Raw genomic sequence first — 21,008 nt, 5'->3', positions numbered from 1 at the left:
GTAGATGGAACAGCTTCATACCAGTGTGGGTGACTCATCAGGCCAATAACAGCAACCAAAAAAGTATAAGAAGGAGCTGGTTTGGAGAAGACGTATACTGCACCTTGAGGATAGCCTTTCAATATTTATTTTATTTTTAAAAAGATTGTATTTATTTATTCATGAGAGACAGAGAGAGAGAGAGAGACAGAGACAGAAGCAGGCTCCATGCAGGGAGCCCGGATCACGCCCTGGGCTGCAGGTGGCGCTAAACCACTGGGCCACTGGGGCTGCCCTCAATATTTATTTTTTAAAATAGTCCTTGTTTTTTCCCCTTCTTCCTTTGCATAAAATAGAAAACACTTAAGCCCCGATTCACCTGTTAAGCCTCTTCCCAGAGCTGTGGTTTTCCTAATAAATTGCAAAATTGCCCAGCTAATGCTAAGCAGTTAAATCAGATTAAATCAGGACAATGAGTCTCTAAGGGCTATTTATCATTCCCCATTTGTTTGCAAGGGAAAAAGGCGTTGTGTCCTGGCTGGGGGCTGAGAAGTGGGCTCTGGTATCTCCGTGACCCCAGTAAAGTGATTGGCACTTAGCTGTTACCCTTGGTTTCTATGGTAACATAACAGGTACGCAATAGCCCCCAACTCCCTAGAAGACCTCTCACTGCAGGACCCGGGAAGAGTGAAATTGTGAGACCCCCAGATGGCCTTCAAGAGCCCACCCACTGCTGCTGGAAAGAACAGTGACTCTCTCAGGCTCAGGCTACCCCCTCCTTCATGGACGAAAGAGAAGATGTGTGGCCCACCCCAACTCTGCCCCTCTCTTGCTCCCCTACAGTTCCCACCCCTATCACCCTGACCTTGCACTTTGCCATGCCCTAGCCAGAGTAAGCCAACTTTATGAAAGTGGAAGGCTCTTACTTTTTAAATATTAACTGAGTCTCCTTGACCCCTGGCACTTCCCTCTCATACCTGGGATCTCCCCTCCCCTCGACAATCACAGGAAAGATGCCACAGGACGGAAAGCAAATCAATCGTGTGCAAGAGCTCAGCACGTAAGTGATGCTCTAGGATCCATCTGGATCACCATACGGATGGAACGGACGATTGGCTCTTGAGTTTTATGCCCACTCCCCATCAACATCCTGGCATGATACAGCCCCTGGAACTTGGCCATGGCCTTGGGGAAAAGGGAGGGAATCCCAGTGGAATGGGGTCTCAAGGTAGAAATGAAGTTGTGAGGAAAATAAGCCCATTGCATGCATGCCTGGGTTTATGGATTGAGATTCATACCCCTTGTGCACGTGCTTCCCTCTCTGCCCCCACTCCAAGTGCATGCACTCACACATTTTGCCTGGGTCACACCTACTCACTTGCTTTCCATTCAGACCTCATAGTTTCCACATGACCTCCTCCAGAAAGCCTTCCCTGGAAGACCCCACCCTTCACGCCCACACCACCAGGCTGGGTTAATCTGAACTAACTCGCTTACTTTTCTGTCTCCTTCGGTAGGTAAACCATTAGCTCTTCAGGGGCAGGGAGGAAATCTAGTTTACTCTTGTATCTCTGGTGCTCAGAGCAGTGCCCAGCTCTTAGCAGGCACCCCCAGATGTCTCTCCACTTGAACAAATGGAGAACCCGGTAGGTGAGGAAGACAGACCGTGGGAAGGTGTCCAAGAAGGAGTTCTTTCTGATAGCTGCTGAACTTGGCTTCTCTTAGCCTGGACCGTGTGGACCACAGTCTCCTAAGCTTGAACACTTTCGAGAAACCACCCTAGAACATCGCTAATTCTTCTTCCATCTTCTGAATCAGCAGCAGAGAAGAGAGATCTCCCCTTCTGGAGTGCACAGCCCTCCATATTTTACACCTGTTAGCTCTTCATTCAATAACTTTCATTGAGCCTCCACATGTCCCAGGTGTAGATGGCCCTTTCCTTCCTTGTACTCTTCACCTCCATGATATTCCCTTTGATACCTTCCACTCTGGTCCCTGACGTGGACACCCATTTTTTCCTGCCCAGGCTTCATTCCCCTCCTTTTGGAAACAGCACCTCTGTTTTCCTCAGGGGACACATCCCACCCCACCCCCGTCCCTGTGGATCCTGCCAGCTGGCGTCACTGCCCTGGCTGAGAGCTGTGCACACGGCCTGGCCGGTCAGGGCTTCCCACCTCCTCCTGACCTCACCCCACCTTGTCCATTGTCCACATAGAGGCTGCAGGGAGTTTCTCAAAACGTAAACCCAATTACGTAATGCCTCTGCTTAAAATCCTTCAAAGATTCTGCCATCAGGCCCAGAGCTCCTCACCGGGCCCGCCAAGGCCTCGTCACATCAAAGCCTCAGCTTAAATGTCACGTACTCAGAAATACCCTTCCTGACCGCACCATGCAGATATCTGTTCCAGCACCCCGTTTTCTTCCTAGCATCATCACATTTTGTCGGCTTACTTTCTCTCACCCTATCAGAAGCTGGGTGGAAGCAGAAACAAGTCTGTCCTTACTCATTTTACCCCCCGGCACCTGGCACACAGTAGGTGCTCAATCCAGCTCTGGGGAAGCTGTGGACAGTGACCTGTGGCTGGGGAGAGGCCAAGCACACAGACGTGCTGGGCGATCACAGTGGTCCAGGCCACAGATGGAGGTGGTCGGCACTCAGGGCGCTGGCAGGCCCGATTTGGCCCACGGGTCATAGTTTGTGGACTGTGCTGTAGGGAGATCAGCTAAAAAGGAAGGTATCAATGATTTTGAAGAAAGGGATAATCAAATGAGCAAGGCTTCTTGAGAAAGCCAGAGGGGATCCAGAGCCCAAAAGGCTGGGTGGCTGTAGTGAGAGGACAACATCTGCTGTGTGGCAGGAGGGAGGAGGGGTCTACCACGTGGGAAGGTGGTAGGTTTGGTGGTGGGAATGTGAGCTTTGCCCCTGGAGAACCCCTATTACTCCATGAAGAATGAGCCGATTTCATCAGCTGCGAGTAAGGGAGAAGTAGGGGGCTTGAGAAAAGACAGCCGGGGGGAAGCTGTGTTCTCAGAATGGGACAGGAAACCTAGAGAACCATGGAGGATTGCAGGGCAGCAGTTTCTAATGATGACAGGGTCCCTGGAGGGCAGTGGGAGAGAAGGTCACTGGAGGTGGAAGGGGATGAAGCTCAGGACCTGGGTGGACCACTCCCGTGAGCATCCAAGTCCCCCCACATGAGCTCCAGTCTTCTGTGACTTAGGGGGTCTCCGGTGGGGTGGTGGATGGCAGCCACAAGGTGGAAGAGAGGGCAGTGTAGCCAGAAGACAGAATCTCAAGGAGAGGGAGCTGGGGGTCTGCAGATCCGTCCTCAGCCCCCAGCCCCCCAGCGTGAGTGTGGAAATGTCCTCCACCTCAAATACCTAAAGGGAGCCTGCCCTCAGGGGCAGCCCAGCTCCAGTCCATGTAGAAGAGGAGGGGACTGCTCAGAACAGCAGTATCTAATCTTGGAGAGAAGGGTACGGAGGTGCATGAGTGTGAGTGACTGTGTCAAGTGTGAGTGCAGGAACATGTGTGACAATGTGTTAGTGTGAGCATGCGCAAATATGTGGGTGAATGTGCGAATGTATGGGTGGGAGTGATGTGTGTGTATGTGTGTATGGGTGGTGTAAGGATGTGTTGAGTGTGGGTGTGAAAGTGTGTGTGCATATGAATATATGGTGGCTGAGTATATCTATGTATATGTGTGAGTGTGTTTGTGGGTGCATGGGTGTCAGTTTCTGGGAGTGATAAGTGTGTGAATGTGTCTGTGGGTACATGTCAGTGGGGATGTGTATGAGAGAGGGTGTGAGTGTGGTATCTGAGTGTGTTAGTGGATGCAGGAGTGCGTGTTGTGTAAGAAAGAGAACAGGAAGGGAAGGAGAGAGAAGGGGTATGGACAGGATTGGGCCAGCTGAGGGGTTGTACAGGTGTTACAAGCCTGAGTGAAAGTCTGGAAAAAGACAGAAGGCCCAGAGGGCTGGGAAGTGTGGCAGGATCACCCTGAGGGTCTCCCAGGGAGGAGGCCTCTCACCCTGCTCTACTCCTCTGGCCCTGAGGCTTCTTCAGCTGAGCAGTGGCTTCTAGGGCAACTGCCCCCCAGGGCTCCTACCATGTATTAGTAGTTTCTGAATTGCTACCATATATTTTTTATCATTAATTCTAAGAATTGGGGACACCTGGGTGGCTCAGAGGTTTAGCGCCTGCCTTCGGCCCAGGGCATGATCCCGGGTCCCAGGATTGAGTCCCACATCAGGCTCCCTGCATGGAGCCTGCTTCTCCCTCTGCCTGTGTCTCTGCCTCTCTCTCTGTCTCTGTCTCTCATGAATAAATAAAATCTTAAAATAATAATTCTAAGAATTGCACAGTATTCCATTGATTGGATGGTCCATAATGTATTCATCATTCCCTTATTAATAAACATTTTATTTGTATGCAAAATTTTCCAGTTATTAACAGCCCTATTATGCAGGTCCTTGAAGTTCTTTTTTGCTCATCTCACAATTTCTACAGAATTGCCATAGGAGAAATTCCTTGAAGAGGAAGTGTTAGGTCAAAAAACATGCAAAGACCTGAGACATTAGACCTCTGCTGCCAAATAGCTCTCCAAAAACACTGAAACAATTTACAGCTTCCCCAGCAACATGGGGCTATCTACTTTCCTATAACCTCACTAACTCTGGGTATCATTTATTTTTCATCCTCAACTAATTGGATACTTTACATATATGGCCTCTCCTTGATGTTGTAATCACCGTTTATTATTATTGGCAATTGCTACGTTTTATTGTTTGAGTATTGCCTATCTTATTGTGAATTGCCTTTCCTTGTTCTTGGCTGATTTTTTGGCAAAGTGTTATTGCCAAATCGTTAAGAATGCTAGTAAAAACAATAATCCTTTGTTGGCCAGATATATTGGAAATATTTCCTCCTAGTCTCTTATTTGACTTTCAATTTTGCTTAGGGGTTTTATTTGTAAAGAGAAAAATTATAATTCATGTAGCCAAAACTATTAATCTTTTCTTTTGTTTTTTTGCCTTGGGGGTGAATCTTTATTTATTTATTTTTAAGATTTTATCTATTTATTCATGAGAGACACAGAGAGAGAGAGAGGCAGAGACACAGGCAAAGGGAGAAGCAGGCTCCATACAAGGAGCCCTATGTGGGACTCAATCCCGGGTCCCCAGCATCACGCCCCGGGGCCGAAGGCAGCGCTAAACGCTAAACCACTGAGCCACTTGGGCTGCCTGGGAGTGAATCTTTAAAATAACTTTTCGGGCAGCCCGGGTGGCTCAGCGGTTTAGCACTGCCTTCAGCCCAGGGCCTGATCCTGGAGACCCAGGATCGAGTTCTGTGTTGGGCTCCCTGCATGGAGCCTGCTTCTCCCTCTGCCTGTGTCTCTGCCTCTCTCTCCATGTCCTCACGAATAAATAAATAAAATCTTTAAAAAATAAAATAAAATAACTTTTCAACCCAAACATGATATAAATATTGACTTGCATTATCTTCTAGGACATTTATATGGTTTTAATAAACATTTAGGTAATAGAGTCCTCTAGAATTTATTTTGCTTAAACTCTTAAAGTGCAGCTCTAACTTGACCTTTCAAGGTGATTATTGGCACTCCCCCCTGCATGCTCCCTCTGCCACCTCCCACTTGCCCGGTACCCATTTCCTGAGCACCTACTGTGTGCCATCCTCATTCTTGCCTCTGCACCAGAGTTACCTAGGAACCTGTCTGGGGGCTCCAGGAGGACAGATTCTCCATTTCTGGACCTCATTCTATCTTAGTTTCTTCTCTAAAGGCTTTCTCTCCAAATACAGTCCCATGCCAAGGTACTTGGAGTTAGGACTTCAACATATGAATTTGTGAGGGAGGAACACGATTCAGCCCACAGTACATACATGAAATCTATTCTCAAAGGAGAGAATAATGAGAAAAGTGGAAGCAACATTCAAAGAGATAGTGGCTAAAATTTTATGAACGTTATGAAAGACCTCAAGCCGCCGTTATAAGAAATGCTAACATCCTCCCAGCAAAACAAATCCAAATAAAAACTCACCCGGGGAACATCATAGAAAACTAAAGACGAAGAGGAAGTCTTATAAGCAGATAATAGGATGCATAGAGAGGAGCTGAGGGTGTGGGGCATTTGGTGAGATCTTTACTATGTGGGCTGTTTGGGCCACACAGAGGAGGGGTATGGAAAGAGGAGGGAGGCAAAGGAGTAGAAAGTATTACTGAAATGACCTCCTGGTGGAGGAGAGGCAGGAAGGGAGGGGCGTCTAAAAGAAATCGGGAAATAAATAAATAAGTAAGTAAATGAAACAGGGAAGGGGCGCCTGGGCGGCTCAGTCAGTCAGCCTCAGTGTCCATCGAAAGATGAATGGATAAAGAAGCTGTGGTCTATGTATACAATGGAATATTCCTCAGCCATTAGAAATGACAAATACCCACCATTTGCTTCAACGTGGATGGAACTGGAGGGTATTATGCTGAGTGAAGTAAGTCAGTCGGAGAAGGACAAACATTATATGTTCTCATTCATTTGGGGAATATAAATAATAGTGAAAGGGAATATAAGGGAAGGGAGAAGAAATGTGTGGGAAATATCAGAAAAGGAGACAGAACATAAAGACTCCTAACTCTGGGAAACGAACTAGGGGTGGTGGAAGGGGAGGAGGGCGGGGGGTGGGGTGACTGGGTGACGGGCACTGAGGGGGGCACTTGACGGGATGAGCACTGGATGTTATTCTGTATGTTGGCAAATTGAACACCAACAAAAAATAAATTTATTATAAAAAAATAAAATAAATAAAAGAAAAAATAAAAGAAATAGGGAAATAAATAAATAAATAAATAAACAGGGAAGGGGCGCCTGGGCGGCTCAGTCAGTTAAGTGTCTGATTCTTGATTTTGGCTCAGGTCAGGATCCTAGGGTCCTGGGATGGAGGCTGCGTTGGGTTCCCTGCTCAGCAAGGAGTCTGCTTCTCCCTCTGCCTCTGCTGCCCTCCCCCTGCTCATGCTCTCTCTCCCTTTCTCAAATAAATAAATAAAACCTTAAAAAAGAAAAAGCAAGCAAGTGGTGAATTGAGCTGAGCAGGCCCTTTGAGGAAGAAGGTTCGGGCCTGGCAGACAGAGATGCCATTTCCTAGGCTAGGTGCTGTTAGGTACAGAAACCCTAGCCCCAGGGGTCTTTTCCAGCTCACCCTTCCCTAAACAGCTGTTGCTGGTAGGCTTTCCTAGGTGCTCAGAACTAGGCCTTGCTTCCTTCCCATCTGCATCCTCTCCCTCAAGGTGGCCGCCCTTGACCCTGGCTTTAGTAACGGGCTCAATGAAGGTGATCCAGAATCCTCTCACCTGGAGCACTGTGCCTCGCAGCCATTCTCTCCCAGACACCTCTTCCAGGCCACCACCCCACAGCTACACACTAGCCCTGGACTCCCTGCATATCCCAGCACACCCCCCATCAAGCAGTTACTTAATGCCAGTCAATTGAATAACAACCCCCTGGTCCTCATCTCGTGTTCTGTCCAGTTGTGCAGTTCTGGGTCTTGGGAGTCATGTTGGACTCACGCTCTCCCTCACGCCCATGACCCCACCATATGCAATCCATCAACCAAGCCCCATTGATCTTACCTCCTCATTGCATGTGGGATGTGTCCTCTCCTCCCCATCAGCCCTTCAGTCCACAGGACTATCACTCCCCCTCAGGGGGGCTGCAGCAGCCCCTCCTTGCCCTCCCTGATTCCATGTCCCTTCAAGCCACCCTCCTCAGAGGCCAGACTCCTATCCCTGGGATTCTGACCCTGTCACCTGGCCCCAGAACACTCCAACAACCAGAACAACAGCAGTAACATCCACCAGCACTCACAGGGCACTTCCAAAGGCCCCCACTGTTGCAAGAGTGTTCCTTGTGCACACTCATTGCTCACAGGAGCCCCATGAGGGGAACTCTAGTTGGCTTAACATCCCAATTGCCCTAGTGAAGAAACAGAGACACAAAGAGCTTTAGCAACTCAGAGGTCACCCAGCTGGCATAAGACAGGGACAGAATTCAAACTCACATGACCTGGGGCACGAAGGAGACAAGCAAACTTCCCAGTGAAGCTCAGAAGGCACAGTGAGGTTGGGCGTGACCCCCCTCCAGAGGCTTTCTTCCATCAGCGTCCCCCTCCCATCTGCCCCACCAGGCCCAGACCCCACCAGCTCACTCACAGGGTTTCTTCCCCACTCTGGGCCTTTACACCTGCTGAGCTCCCTGCCTAAAACCCTGATGGTGAAATTTCTGTTCCTGTCCTTTGCCCATTTCATAATTGGATTATTTGTTTCTTTGCTGTTGAGTTTAATAAGTTCTTTATAGATCTTGGAAACTAGCTCTTTATCTGATAGGTCATTTGCAAATATCTTCTCCCATTCTGTAGGTTGTCTTTTAGTTTTGTTGGCTGTTTCTTTTGCTGTGCAGAAGCTTTTTATCCTGATTAAGTCCCAATAGTTCATTTTTGCTTTTTTTCCCCTTGCCTTCATAGATGTATCTTGCAAGAAGACATACACATGGCCAACAAGCACAAGAGAAAATGCTCCGCAGGGCAGCCCCGGTGGCGCAGCAGTTTGGCGCCGCCTGCAGCCCAGGGATCGAGTCCCATGTTGGGCTCCCTGCATGGAGCATGCTTCTCCCTCTGCCTGTGTCTCTGCCTCTCTCTCTCTCTCTCTCTCTGCATCTCTATGAATAAAAAAAAAAAAAAAAAAATCTTAAAAAAAAAAAAAAAGAAAATGCTCCGCATCACTGGCCATCAGGGAAATACAAATCAAAACCACAATGAGATACCACCTCACACCAGTGAGAATGGGGAAAATTAACAAGGCAGGAAACAACAAATGCTGGAGAGGATGTGGAGAAAGGGGAAGCCCCTTGCCCTGTTGGTGGGAATGTGAACTGGTGCAGCCACTCTGGAAAACTGTGTGGAGGTTCCTCGAAGAGTTAAAAATAGATCTGCCCTACGACCCAGCAATTGCACTGCTGGGGATTCACCCCAAAGATACGGATGCAGTGAAACGCCGGGACACCTGCACCCCGATGTTTCTAGCAGCAATGTCCACGATAGCCAAACTGTGGAAGGAGCCTCCGTGTCCATCAAAGGATGAATGGATAAAGAAGATGTGGTCTATGTATACAATGGAATATTCCTCAGCCATTGGAAATGACAAATACCCACCATTTGCTTCGAAGTGGATGGAACTGGAGGGTATTATGCTGAGTGAAGTAAGTCCGTCGGATAAGAACAAACATTTTTTTTAAGATTTATTTATTTATTCACTCAGAGAGAGCGAAGAGAGAGGCAGAGACACAGGCAGAGGGAGAAGCAGGCTCCATGCAGGGAGCCCGATGTGGGACTCGATCCTGAGTCTCCAGGGTCACACCCCGGGCTGCAGGCGGCGCTAAACCGCTGCGCCACCGGGGCTGCCTGGAGACGGACAAACATCATATGGTTTCACTCATACGGGGAATATAAGAAATAGCGAAAGAGATTATAGGGGAAAGGAGAGAAAATGAGTGGGAAATATCAGTGAGGATAACAGAACCTGAGAAACTCCTAACTCTGGGAAACGAACAAGGGATAGTGGAAGGAGAGGTGGGGGGAGAGGGGGACTGAGTGATGGGCACTGAGGGGGGCTCTTGGCGGGTTGAGCACTGGGTGTTATGCTATACGTTGGCAAATCGAACTCCAATAAAAAATATACAAAAAATATAAATAAATAAATAAAAATAAATAAAACCCTGAGGGACACCCACCTCCACCCCTATTCCAGCCTCTCATCTCCAGGCGTTCCTCACTCACCACTAGAGGGCGCCGTAACCTGAAAAAATCGCCCTGCAGACCCGCGCAGGGGATGGGGCGGGACCCTGGGGTCTCCTCCTTGGGGTGAGCGCGGTGGTCTCCCCGAGAAGCACTGCGATCTGCTAGAGACTGAGACCCAGTTTGATTCCCTCCCCTGCCATCTTCCAGCTGTGTGCCCAGAGGATGCTCAGCCACCTCCAGTATCTGTCAAATAAATGGGGTGATGTTGAACCACCAGCACCTGCCCCACAGAACTAGTGCTTTAAGTTCCACAGAAATCAGAGAGATGGCAAAAATCCTCCCTGCCCCTGGGAACTGGAGCCCAAGAGCCTCAGGAAAGAAACAGATGCCTCTGTTCAGAAACACTGTGGAAGGAACCAGTTGAAAAGGACTTTTGAGTGGGAAGAAAAGCGAAAACTAGTCCCTTACTCTCATGTGCCGTTCAAACCTCAGCACGACTCTGAGACAGGGATTCTTGTTTTCCGTGTGGGTCGTTGAAGAAACTGAAGCACAGCTGTACGTGGTAGAAAATGGTGATCCCCACCCCCACCCCGCCCCACCCCACCCATCCCCTGCCTGCTGGCTGGCCTCCCGGGCATCTCACATCCTCTGCACCTGTGGTTGTCAAGGTGTGGCCCTGAAGTAGCTGCTGCATCACCGGAGACTTCCAAATCAGAGCTTCAGGGCGGCGCCAGCCATCCGTGTCTACAGCCCTCCAGGTCACCCTACAGCACAACCTAGCCCTCCTCGCGCCTGCGAAACACACCTACTCCTGGGGAAGGCTGAAGTAGTCCCTGCAGGACCCTGAGGGAGAAGGGGAGTGAGAAGTCAGACTGTTCCTGGGAGGTGGTCCCCAGCTAATAAGAGCCTTGGGTGGCTTGGCCCCCTAGCTAGAAAAGCACCCCCAGATGAAGTCTTCACAGTTTCTGCGACAACTGGGAGTCCATCAGACAGCCTTGGTGGCCGCAGAGCATTGGGAAGCAGAGATGCTCAAACTCATGGGGAGAGATCACTGACAATGCAGATTCCCAGGTCCCTCCCTGCGTCTCCCAGGTTGGGCCCAGGAAGCTGCCATCTGAACAGGCCTCGTAACATTTGGGACCCTTGGACATGGAAGGCATTAGACCAGCTACACCTAAGTATGAATTCTGACTGTCCCCCATTGGTTCTATGGATTTGATACCAATCCCTGATGGCTGTCCCCTCTGACCATCAGATTCCTCCTCTGTGGTCTTTATGAAAAAAATAATGGTTTCCAGGATCAGCAGTGGCTCAATACACTTAAAGCAGGAAGGCTGACTGGGGAGGTGAGGGTAACAGGAGATAGAGGACATAGAATGCCAAACTCAGAGCACAGGTTTTTGTCCCTGGGGCAAAAGGGAGCCGCAGAAGAGGGGTTAGCCCAGGAGAGACAGGCTCAGATTTGCATCCCCATCCCCCCTTCCCCGCAGCACTGCAGCAGGCCGGGCCTCTGTGTGCCAGACACTCTGGGTCCAATCCCTGCCCTGCCCCTTCCCCACTGCTGTGGGATTTGGGGCAAGCAATAGAACTTGCCAGTAGCTCAGTTCCCTTATCTGGTGAAGGAAGAGAACGGGATTGTCTATGAGAACTAAAGGAGAGAACTCACAGGAGGCGCTCAGCCCTTGGTGGCCATTATCGTTAAACTGTGAGATCAATCGTAGTCAATGCAAGTGCAATCGCTAGAGGACACCCACAGGGAGGAAGTCACCGAGGGCCCTTTGTGAATGCCTTGGGAACAGTGTGTCCCCGGGGACACATTATACTGCCAGCCCCTGGCCCTCCCCAGGGGCCCCAGGCCAGGTAGGAAGTGGCTGGGCATGAAGGCTGGATGGGGCCCCACCCCCTCCTGCTGCTGCTCCACCCCAACCCACCCACATGACCCAGCTTCCTGTTTGTGATGCCCAGGCTGGAGGGAGGAAATCAGTGCCCCCGCCCTGGGACTGGAGGGCAGGAATGTGGATATGTTGACGTCAAAGCATGTCCTACTTCTGGGGAAGTCGGGATGGGAAGGGCTTCCTGCAGGTCTGCTTTTGATCCCAAGCTAGAGCTGGGGGCTTAAGCTAGCCCTGAGGGAGGCCAGCCACACGGAGCTTTCCCTGATGGATGCCTTTGGGAGGTGATTCAGGGTGCTGCTGTCAGGGTCCTACCCTAACAGAGCTGTATGACCATGGGCAAATCACCTTCCCCCTTCCAAGGCTCCCTTCCCTCATCTGTAGGGTGTGGATAAATATGTGCATTTCAGAGCATCATTCATTCATCAGATATACATTTTGAGATGAGCCTGCCCTGGCCCTGTGGGCTCTTTCAGTTAACCTAACTGGTGCAGTGAGGAGGGAGAGAAGACCCTGAAGCAGAGAGAGGCATGAAGCATTTCTGGAGGCAACTGCCAGGAGGTTCCCAGCATTAGCATTCAGGGTAGCTGGAAGATGTCCTGAGGAGGGCTCAGAGCAAGGCCTTGGGACACTGCTCAGCTCTGCTTTGGGACCAGAGAAACCTGGGTTAGAATCCAGATTTGGCCATTCACTAGCTCTGTGACTTTGATCATTCTTTCTGTTTACTCATCCCGCTGTGTAATGCGAGGATAACCCCAGCCGCATTTCAAGGTTGTTGGAGATTAAGACATCATGTCTTTAAAGCACCTGGTACAATGCCTGACGTAGAGTACTCGTGGCTGTTGCTCTTGCAGTTGTTGGCATTTATTTATAAATGACCAGATGTCCGGAGGGGTTCTTTGGGCATCTTTCCCCCAGATGCCCAGTAGGTGGCGATAGAGGCCCTTTGTTCAACAAAATCTACATTCACTGATGAGAAGCCAGATTTAGAAGTTTATGGGCTTTTTTTAAAATTTAATTTTATATTATTTAAATTCAATTAATTAACATACAGTGTATTATTAGTTTCAGAGGTAGAGTTCAGTGACTCATCAGTTGTATATAACACCCAGTGCTCATCACCTCAGAGGATGCTTCCTGAGCACCCCAACAAAGCAACCAGGCCCAGGGGCAGTGGGAATGGCGGAAGCGGGGACTAGTGACCTCTGCCCAATAGACATCTGGAGAAGAAGAGTCCTGACCACTTCAAAAGAAAGCTTGATTTCAATTCATTTGGATACATATACCCAGAAGTGGGATTGCTAGATTATGTGATAGTGTGATTTTTAATGTCTTGAGAAACCTCCATACTTTTTCCACAGTGGATGCACCAGTTTGCATTCCCACCAACAGTGTGCAAGGGTTCCAATTTCTCGACATCTTCACCAACACTGTCTTTTTAATTGTTTTTTAGTAATAGCCATCCTAACAGGTGTGAAGTTTTGATTTGCATTTTCCTGATGATTAGCCACATTGAGCATCTTCTCATATACCTGTTGGCCATTTTAGTGTTTTCTTTGGAGAGATGTCTATTCGAGTCATTAGTCCATTTTTTAGAGGGCTATTTATTTTTTTTGCTATTGAGTTGTAGAAGTTCCTTATATATTTTGGACATATATCCCTTATCTGACTTATGGTTCATAGATATTTTCTGCCATTCCACGGGGTGCCTTTTCACTGTTCACTGTTCCCTTTGCTGTGCAGAATTCCAGTTTGATGTTCAGTGCAGCATTAGTCACAATAACCAAGATGTGGAGACAACTGAATGTTCACGGATAGACGAATGGATCAAGAAAATGTGGTATAGGGCAGCCCAGGTGGCTCAGCGGTTTAGCGCCGCCTTCAGCCCAGGGCCTGATTCTGGAGACCCGGGATCAAGTCCCACGTCAGGCTTCCTGCATGGAGCCTGTTTCTCCCTCTGCCTAGGTCTCTGCCTCTCTCTCTCTCTCTCTCTCTCTCTCTCTCTCATGAATAAATAAATAAAATCTTTTTTTAAAAAGAAAATGTGGTATAGACATACAGCAGAATATTATTTAGCCTTTAGAAGAGGAAATCCTGCCATATGGAACAACCCGGATGAACCTCAAGGACATCGTGCTGAGGGAAAATAAGTCAGTCACAGGACAGAGGGATACTGCATGATTCTAGTTACATGAGCTGTGGGACTCGTAGGAGCAGACAGTAGAATGGTGGGTGCCAGGGGCAGGGGCTGGGGGAAGAGGAGTTATTCGCCAACAGGTATAAAGTTTCAGTCACACAAGACGAGTCCATTCTAGAGATCTGCTCTTCAACACTGCCTGTAGTTAACAACGCTATATTGTGTGCCTAAGAATCTGTTAAAGAGGATGGATCTCATCTCAAATATTCTTACCACAATAAAATAAAAATTAACAAGGAAGCATGTTCAGGTGATAGGCACCATGGAAATCTGCAAAAGGATTCTGTGAGGAAACAGAGGAGGGGGTGTGGGGCTCCCCAACCTCTCCACCGCCAGCCACTCCTCCTCACCTCCAGCCACAGATCCTGCTACCCTCACCCTCCTCCTTCATCTCTTCTGCTTCCCTCCTCCTTCCCTTCCTGTCCTCCTTCCTTCTCTCAGCAAATATGCACTGTGCACCCAGGCTTGTACTATGAGCTGGGATCAGAGCAGGGAGCAAGATATATATGCCCTCTAGAACCTTCAACCTAAGGGGGACAGATCATAAACAGATAAATAAAAGAAATAAGAAAGATCCTTACAGATCCTGATGTGATAGAGTGCCCAAGGACCTGGAATAAGGAGAACAGCAGGGAGCTGGCTAGAGGGAATGGTGAGCTAGGCAGAGAGAGCTGCTTGAGCAAAGACCCTGAGGCATTAAAGTCCATGAGACCATGGGGAGGAGGCAAGAGGTGGCAGCGAGGTCAGGGACTGATGCAGTGGCCAGACTCAGAAGGGGGTCTGCAAGGTGCAGGCTAAGGGGTCATCTGGGTGCTGAGGCTATCACAGTGGCCACTAATATTGACCAAGCACCCATTCACCAGGCATTGTCATTATCCCATTTTACAGATGGGGAAACTGTAGCAGGAGCCACAGCCAAGCAGGGTCTTCAGGATTCCTGGACATCTTGATGGCCACTGGTGAGAAGAAGGAAGAGAGTATGGACTGTGAAAATTAACATTCATTTAGCATCTCCTGGGTGCCAGCACTCTGCTGAGTTATTTGATGTTATCTGATGTGAATTTATCATTTTCACTCAAGAGGACAGTACTATCATGATTCCCATTCTAGAGATAATAAAAAGAGAGTCCAAGAGGGAAGGTGATCTGTCCAAGGTCCAAGGTGTTGAACATGTCCAAGGTCTTGAGTGGCAGACTCAAGATTGGAACCCAGCTCTCCATGCTGGGGCAGAAGGTTCCCTATGCCCAGAAGTCTCAGAGCCGCCTGGAGGGCCAGCCAAGTTCTCTGGCTGCAGCTCACCAAGATTCTTGGATCCCCCCCCCGCATCAGCAAGTCCAGTCCACATGCCCCCTGGGGCTTTGCTCTTCTCCACTGCCAGCACCCCCAACAAACTCTGCCATCTTTCCTTGGAGGGCTCCATTTCCTGCCCTCCTGATACTGTGACAGCCTAAAATGATCTTGTTTACCTGGGTACAGTTATCTTCCCACCTGCCTAAGCCCTGACCCTTACAGACCTCCCAGCTTCATGCTTCCCATCCCCAAATTCTGAACCCTGCACTCCCTCACCCAGATATGCTCATGTTCTCCTGAACAAACACACCGTGCATGAGAGCAGGTACAAATCCATCTCATTCATTCATCTCTCTCTCCTCAGAGCTTAGCTCTGTGACTGGCAGAGAAGGGACTCAGTGAAGGTGAATGGATGCGTGGAGGCTGAATGGAAGTGAATGGATGGATGGATGGATGGATGGATGGATGGATGGATGGATAGATGGATGAACTACGGACAAAAGACTATTGACCTGAGCTTCTGTTGTCCTTGTGACTCAGGAAGGAGATCAAAGTACAGATGGCAGCATGACTTATGTAAGAGGGTCCTCTAGTGTGGGGCTATCCAGGGTAGGGGCAGGTGTCAGAGCCGGGGATGGGCTGTCAGCAGGGGACTTGATGAGTGAACCCTGAGACATGACCTAGAGCATTTACTGGAAAGGACAAGAAGGGTGGAGAGCCTAGAGCTGGGAGCCAGCATGTTAAGGCCCTGACTCAGCCAGGCACTATGGGAGTTTGAGAAACTGGGAGCAAACACCCACCCCATACACAGACATGGCCCTATACAAGGCATGAAGGACTCTCACTTATAGTTCCATGACTAAGCCTCACTGTGGCCCTTGAAGCAGGTGGGATTCTGCCCATGGTGCCAATGAAGAAAGTGACTTCTGGAGGGGAAGAAACTTGTTTAAGACCACCCAGCCAGAGAATGGCAGAGCTGGGTTAGGGTACTGGATCAGGGTGACCCAGTCTTTGCTTTAACTTGCTGGATGGGGCCTCTCTCTTGAGAGCCAGGCTCACAAATGGCTCAGGAGGGAGTGGGTCCAAATTTCCCTGGAGGGGGAAGAGGCTTGGGGTATGGGGACTGTGGGGTCAGGCTTGAGAGACTCCCCAAGTGCAGACTCCAGGCCTGCCCCTCCAAGCTGACTGCCCAGCATCTGAATGACCCTCCCCAAATGCAGTGTGCCAAGTCATGCTGTACTTCGCTCTTGCAGGGGCTTCAGGGTAGTATAGGATCAAGCCCAGGATTCTGACTTGGCCTTCTGGTTCCTTCATCACTGACCCCTGCAAACTGCACCCCCCCACCCCCCACCCCCGCCTTGTGCCTTAACCTAAGCCCTGCTCCCCGCACCCCACAACCCCACAACCCCACAAGCCCGACGCACTTGCATTTTTCTGAGCAAACACACCCTGCTTGCTCTCTAAGGCCGCACAACCTTACACGGGTGGAGTTCTCCGTGGGAAACACCTTCCCAATCTTTACCCAAATAGTTCCTACTCAGTGTTCGAGATCTCGAGATCTCGTTGTGCCTCAGCAACCCTCTCTGACCCACCCGCACCTCTGCAGTGTGAGGCAATCCCACCCCTCTCTGCTCCAATTACATGCTATGCTGAGATCTACCATCAGGGCAATTACGGCACCGTCATAATTACCTCGTTACTCGTCTGCCTCTCCAACTAGACTGTGAATTCCAGGAGGACGCTTCAGGACTTATTCACCTCTGGAGCTGCAGGGCCAGGCAGAGCACCTAACTGGAGTCTTTATTTATTTACTTGTGGAAGGAGGGAGGGGGGGAGGAAGGAAGATAGAAGGGAGGGAGGAGGGAGAGGAGAGGGAAGAGAGCACTCTACGGCTTCCAGTGCTCTTTCATGCACCTTATTTTGTTGAAGGGTAGGGGCAGCAGGCCAGCTGCAGATCTGCCTGTCACCCCACAGTGCTTGGCTATTTGTGCTAAATCTGTGGACCACTGGTTTTTAAACCAAATCTTTATTTTTCATTGGCTCACGGAACTAAATATATCTTTTTAAAAAAAATTTAAAGATTTTATTTATTTATTCATGAGAGACAGAGAGAGAGAGTGAGAGGCAGAGACACAGGCAGAGGGAGAAGCAGGCTCCATGCAGGGAGCCCGACATGGTACTCGATCCCGGGTCTCCAGGATCATACTCTGGGCTGAAGGCAGGTGCTAAACCGCTGAGCCACCCAGGGATCCCTGAATATATCTTAAAAGGAAATGCTGCATCGTTGTCCCGAACAGAAAGGTAGAATCACTTCCCATCAACAGAAGGTTGTCATAAAAATGAATGTAGCTGATGCTTACCATGTACCAGGCACTCGGCTAGGCACATGACTAACATTAACCCGTCCATCCTATGGTGGGGTGCCACTGTATCTCAAGCATCTAGATGGGGAAACTGAGGTACAGAAACCTTAAGTAACTCACCCTAGGTCACAACCGGAAAGCAGCAAGGCTGCCCCTGAAACCAGGCAGTCTGGCTCTAAGAAACAAGGAGATAAATAAGCCAGGGTTGTCTTCTACCTAAATATCATTGCCTTCTGCAGGCTCTGCGTCTGAGGCCTCCATCCCTTGTGACGAAGAGAGATCAGCAAGTGCTAGAGAGGCAATAAAGCCATAGTAGCAGCACCCTGAGACTTTCCTCCAGAAGTTAGCAGAGAATGAAGGGGAATCCAAGAGAATGCATATCTCACCAGGTGATTTTTTGGTATTTAAATGTAGTCAATCGGGACACCTGGCTGGCTCAGCAGTTGAGCATCTGCCTATGGCTCAGGGCATGATCCTGCAGTCCCCAGGATGGGGATCGAGTCCACATCAGGCTCCCTGCATGGAGCCTACTCCTCCCTCTGCCTAAGTCTCTGCCTCTCTCTGTGTGTGTCTCTCATGAATGAATGAATAAATAAATCTTAAAAAAAAAAAGATAAAAATAAATGTAATCAATCTCTGCTCTTTAATGCCAAGTCTGTATAAAAGTCATCTCTGCCAGGGGCACCTGGGTGGCTCAGTCAGTTATGCATCTACCTTCAGCTCAAGTCATGATCTTCAGGGTCCTGGGATGCATCCCTGCATTAGGCTCTCTGATCAGTGGAGAGTCTGCTTCTCACTCTCCTTCTGCCCCTCCTCCTGCTTATGCATATTCTTTCTCTCTCAAATAAATAAAATATTTTTAAGAAAGAAATAAAAAATCATCTCTGCTAAAGATGTAGAGTGCAGCCCACACGTTGGTTAAACTCTGTAGCACAAGGAGCTCCCAGCAGCACCACCCGCACCACCAGCACCAGCTCAGGACATTGTCCAACATCGCAGGAAGTGGAGGCAGAGAGGAATTAAGCAAGGTGTTAAATTAAATCAGTAAGAATGGGCAAAACCTAAAATTAAATTCAAATCAAAGCAAAGTAATCTGACTATAACAAACTGAGATCATATCCCCATGATAGCATGGTACTACGGAGAGAGGACAAAGAACAAATCCAAGCAACCTCTTAACACAGCTGAGAGACTATGCTCCCCTCAGCCTAAAAGCAATCAAAATGGAAAGACAGCCTGAACTTTACTTAATAGGGTTTCCTGTTGCTCACTAGGTCTGAAGCAGTTTTGCAGTTATTGTCACACTGAGCAAATACGTTAATTACCATAGGGGTGCTAGGGTTGTCAGCAGGGGAGGTGCAAATATGGGAGGAAGATGATGAGAAAGAAGCCTGTGGTGTTGGACTGGAATTTGAAGTAAAAGTATGAGCTCACAATGTAAAAATATGAAAACACAAATGAATGTTGATTTCTAGTTCTTTCTGTTGAAGGGGTCCCAAATCAATGACAGCCCAATAACAAAGAGCCCACCCAGCACACAAACCTTGGCTTATAAATATCATTCTTCAACAAAAAGAAGCCAGGGCAATTTGGGGAAATGGATGGTTCCAAGGCTGAAACAGGAAAAATACAAGATGAGCCTGGAACATCAAGTTTTGGCAGAAGGTACAGAAATGACCAAAGAATGATGGAGATGCACCAGAAGGGTGCAGGAGCCAGACTGAAGAGGCCACTGCTGCCAACCATGGAACAATTTGAGTATTGACTTATAGGAGACAATTGAGCATTGAATAATGATGGCAAGGGATTATGACATATTGAATAAAAAAGAGTCCATGAATTCACCCTGATAAATACAAAGAAAAGAGAAAGGAAGGAAGGAGAGGGGGAGGGGGAGGGAAAGCTCTTCCTTACAGAAGAATGCCAACTACTCAGTGAAGAGGGAATGATGGATTCATAAAATCATCAACTGACAACCACTGTGGTAAAAATGAATCCATTTATCATCAATGGATGCTGGCAAATCATTGGGTCAGAATCATCAAGGAACAATGGAGTGAGGAAATCATTTAGCTCCATAAGAGTAAAAATGGATTTAGGTAAGAATCATCACAGGGGGTAGTTTGCTGGGGGTGGGCAGGATATAGACACAGTCTCCAAACATCAGCCTCCCTAGTACTTAGTAATCCCAAAAGGTGAAAGCGAACCTTTGCAGGGGAGAAGTCTGGCAGACACCAGCTTAGCCAAGAGATCGGTTGGGACCATCAGACATCACATGCATCCCAGTGTGATTCACCGGAGGACTCAGCAACGCTGTCGGGAGTCCTTGCCAAAAATGCAGGACCTGGATCTGATTATGAGGAAACAACCTGACAGACCCACACTGAAGGACAAGGCTGTGCTACAAAACAGTGGGCGTGGATGCTGCAGAAATGTCAAGGTCATGCAAGCTGAGAACTAACTGTTCCAGATTGAAGGAGGGCAAAGGAACAGGACAACTGGATATAGACCCTACTCTGGGCTGGATTCCAGTGACAAAAAGAAATACAGTCAAGGATATTACTGGGACAGTTAGCAACGTCTGAGTATAAACCGTGTATGAGGTAATTGCCTTGCATCAAGTGTGTATTGTGGTTATGCAGGGGGCACTGAAGTACGTAGAGACAAAGAGTCCTGATGTCTACAACTTAACTCTGAAAGAGTTAAGCAAAAGGAGAGAAATGAGAAGGAGGAGGGCAAGAAGAAGAAAAAGTACAAGAAGGAGAAAGAGAAATAAAAAATAGAGATTAAAGTAAATGAGTCAAATGTTTACCATTGGTTGATTTAGAGCAGGATTTCTCAATCTTGTCATTTTTGACATTTTGGACCATAAAATTCTTTTTCTTTCTTTCTTTCTTTTTTTATTTTAGAGTTGGACATGGCAATTCCAAATTCATCATTTTGTTGTAAGAAGTGAGCTGGCATTAATATGTCATCTCCAAGGGCTGTTAGGGGACAACTGCCCAAATACCATGAGATTTAGTACCACACTGTGTAAGAGGAAGTCCCCTAGCCTCTGCTGGGGTATACATATGTATATGTATTTATATAAAATGAAGATCCTATATTTTGATGCTAAGATAGTCTAGATTCTCTCTCCTTTGATTGACAGAAATGGAGTAAAAATATCCCCAGTTAATTATGGATTTGTAAATTTCTCCTTTTACATATGTAGAAGCTTTGCTTTTAGGTGCCTACACATTTATGATTGTTGTGCCTTTTTAAAGAATTTTCTCTTTAATTCTATGTATTTTCCCTCCTGTCCTGGCCTTAGTTGTTTCATAGCAATTATCATCTCTCTTATGCACTTACTTATTCTCTGTCTCTTGCTAGACTATAAACTTTGGAAGGTATGGACTTCATGCTATTCACAGCTATATGCCCTGCACTAGAACAAATGCCTGGTACATAGGAGGTGCTCACAAAGTATTTGAATGAATGAAATACTT

At 48.2% G+C, this 21,008-nt stretch overlaps 1 long non-coding RNA gene across 5 annotated transcripts in view; it reads right to left on the bottom strand.

The window, feature by feature from the left end:
* The window catches only part of LOC111095541, a 46,260-nt gene extending 29,164 nt beyond the window's left edge, over window positions 1–17,096 (bottom strand). The window contains exon 1 of one of the 5 annotated variants that reach the window (XR_005358175.1): window positions 16,850–17,096. This is a non-coding gene — a long non-coding RNA (uncharacterized LOC111095541). The remainder of the gene's footprint in view (window positions 1–16,849) is intronic. The other 4 variants (XR_005358178.1, XR_005358176.1, XR_005358174.1 and 1 more) reach the window with 4 other exon arrangements.
* Between the last annotated feature and the right edge of the window lie 3,912 nt (window positions 17,097–21,008).

Source organism: Canis lupus, chromosome 4, assembly GCF_011100685.1.
Source record: "Canis lupus familiaris isolate Mischka breed German Shepherd chromosome 4, alternate assembly UU_Cfam_GSD_1.0, whole genome shotgun sequence".
In the NCBI taxonomy this organism is placed as follows: domain Eukaryota; kingdom Metazoa; phylum Chordata; class Mammalia; order Carnivora; family Canidae; genus Canis; species Canis lupus.
This window is presented reverse-complemented; position numbering and strand designations above follow the sequence as displayed.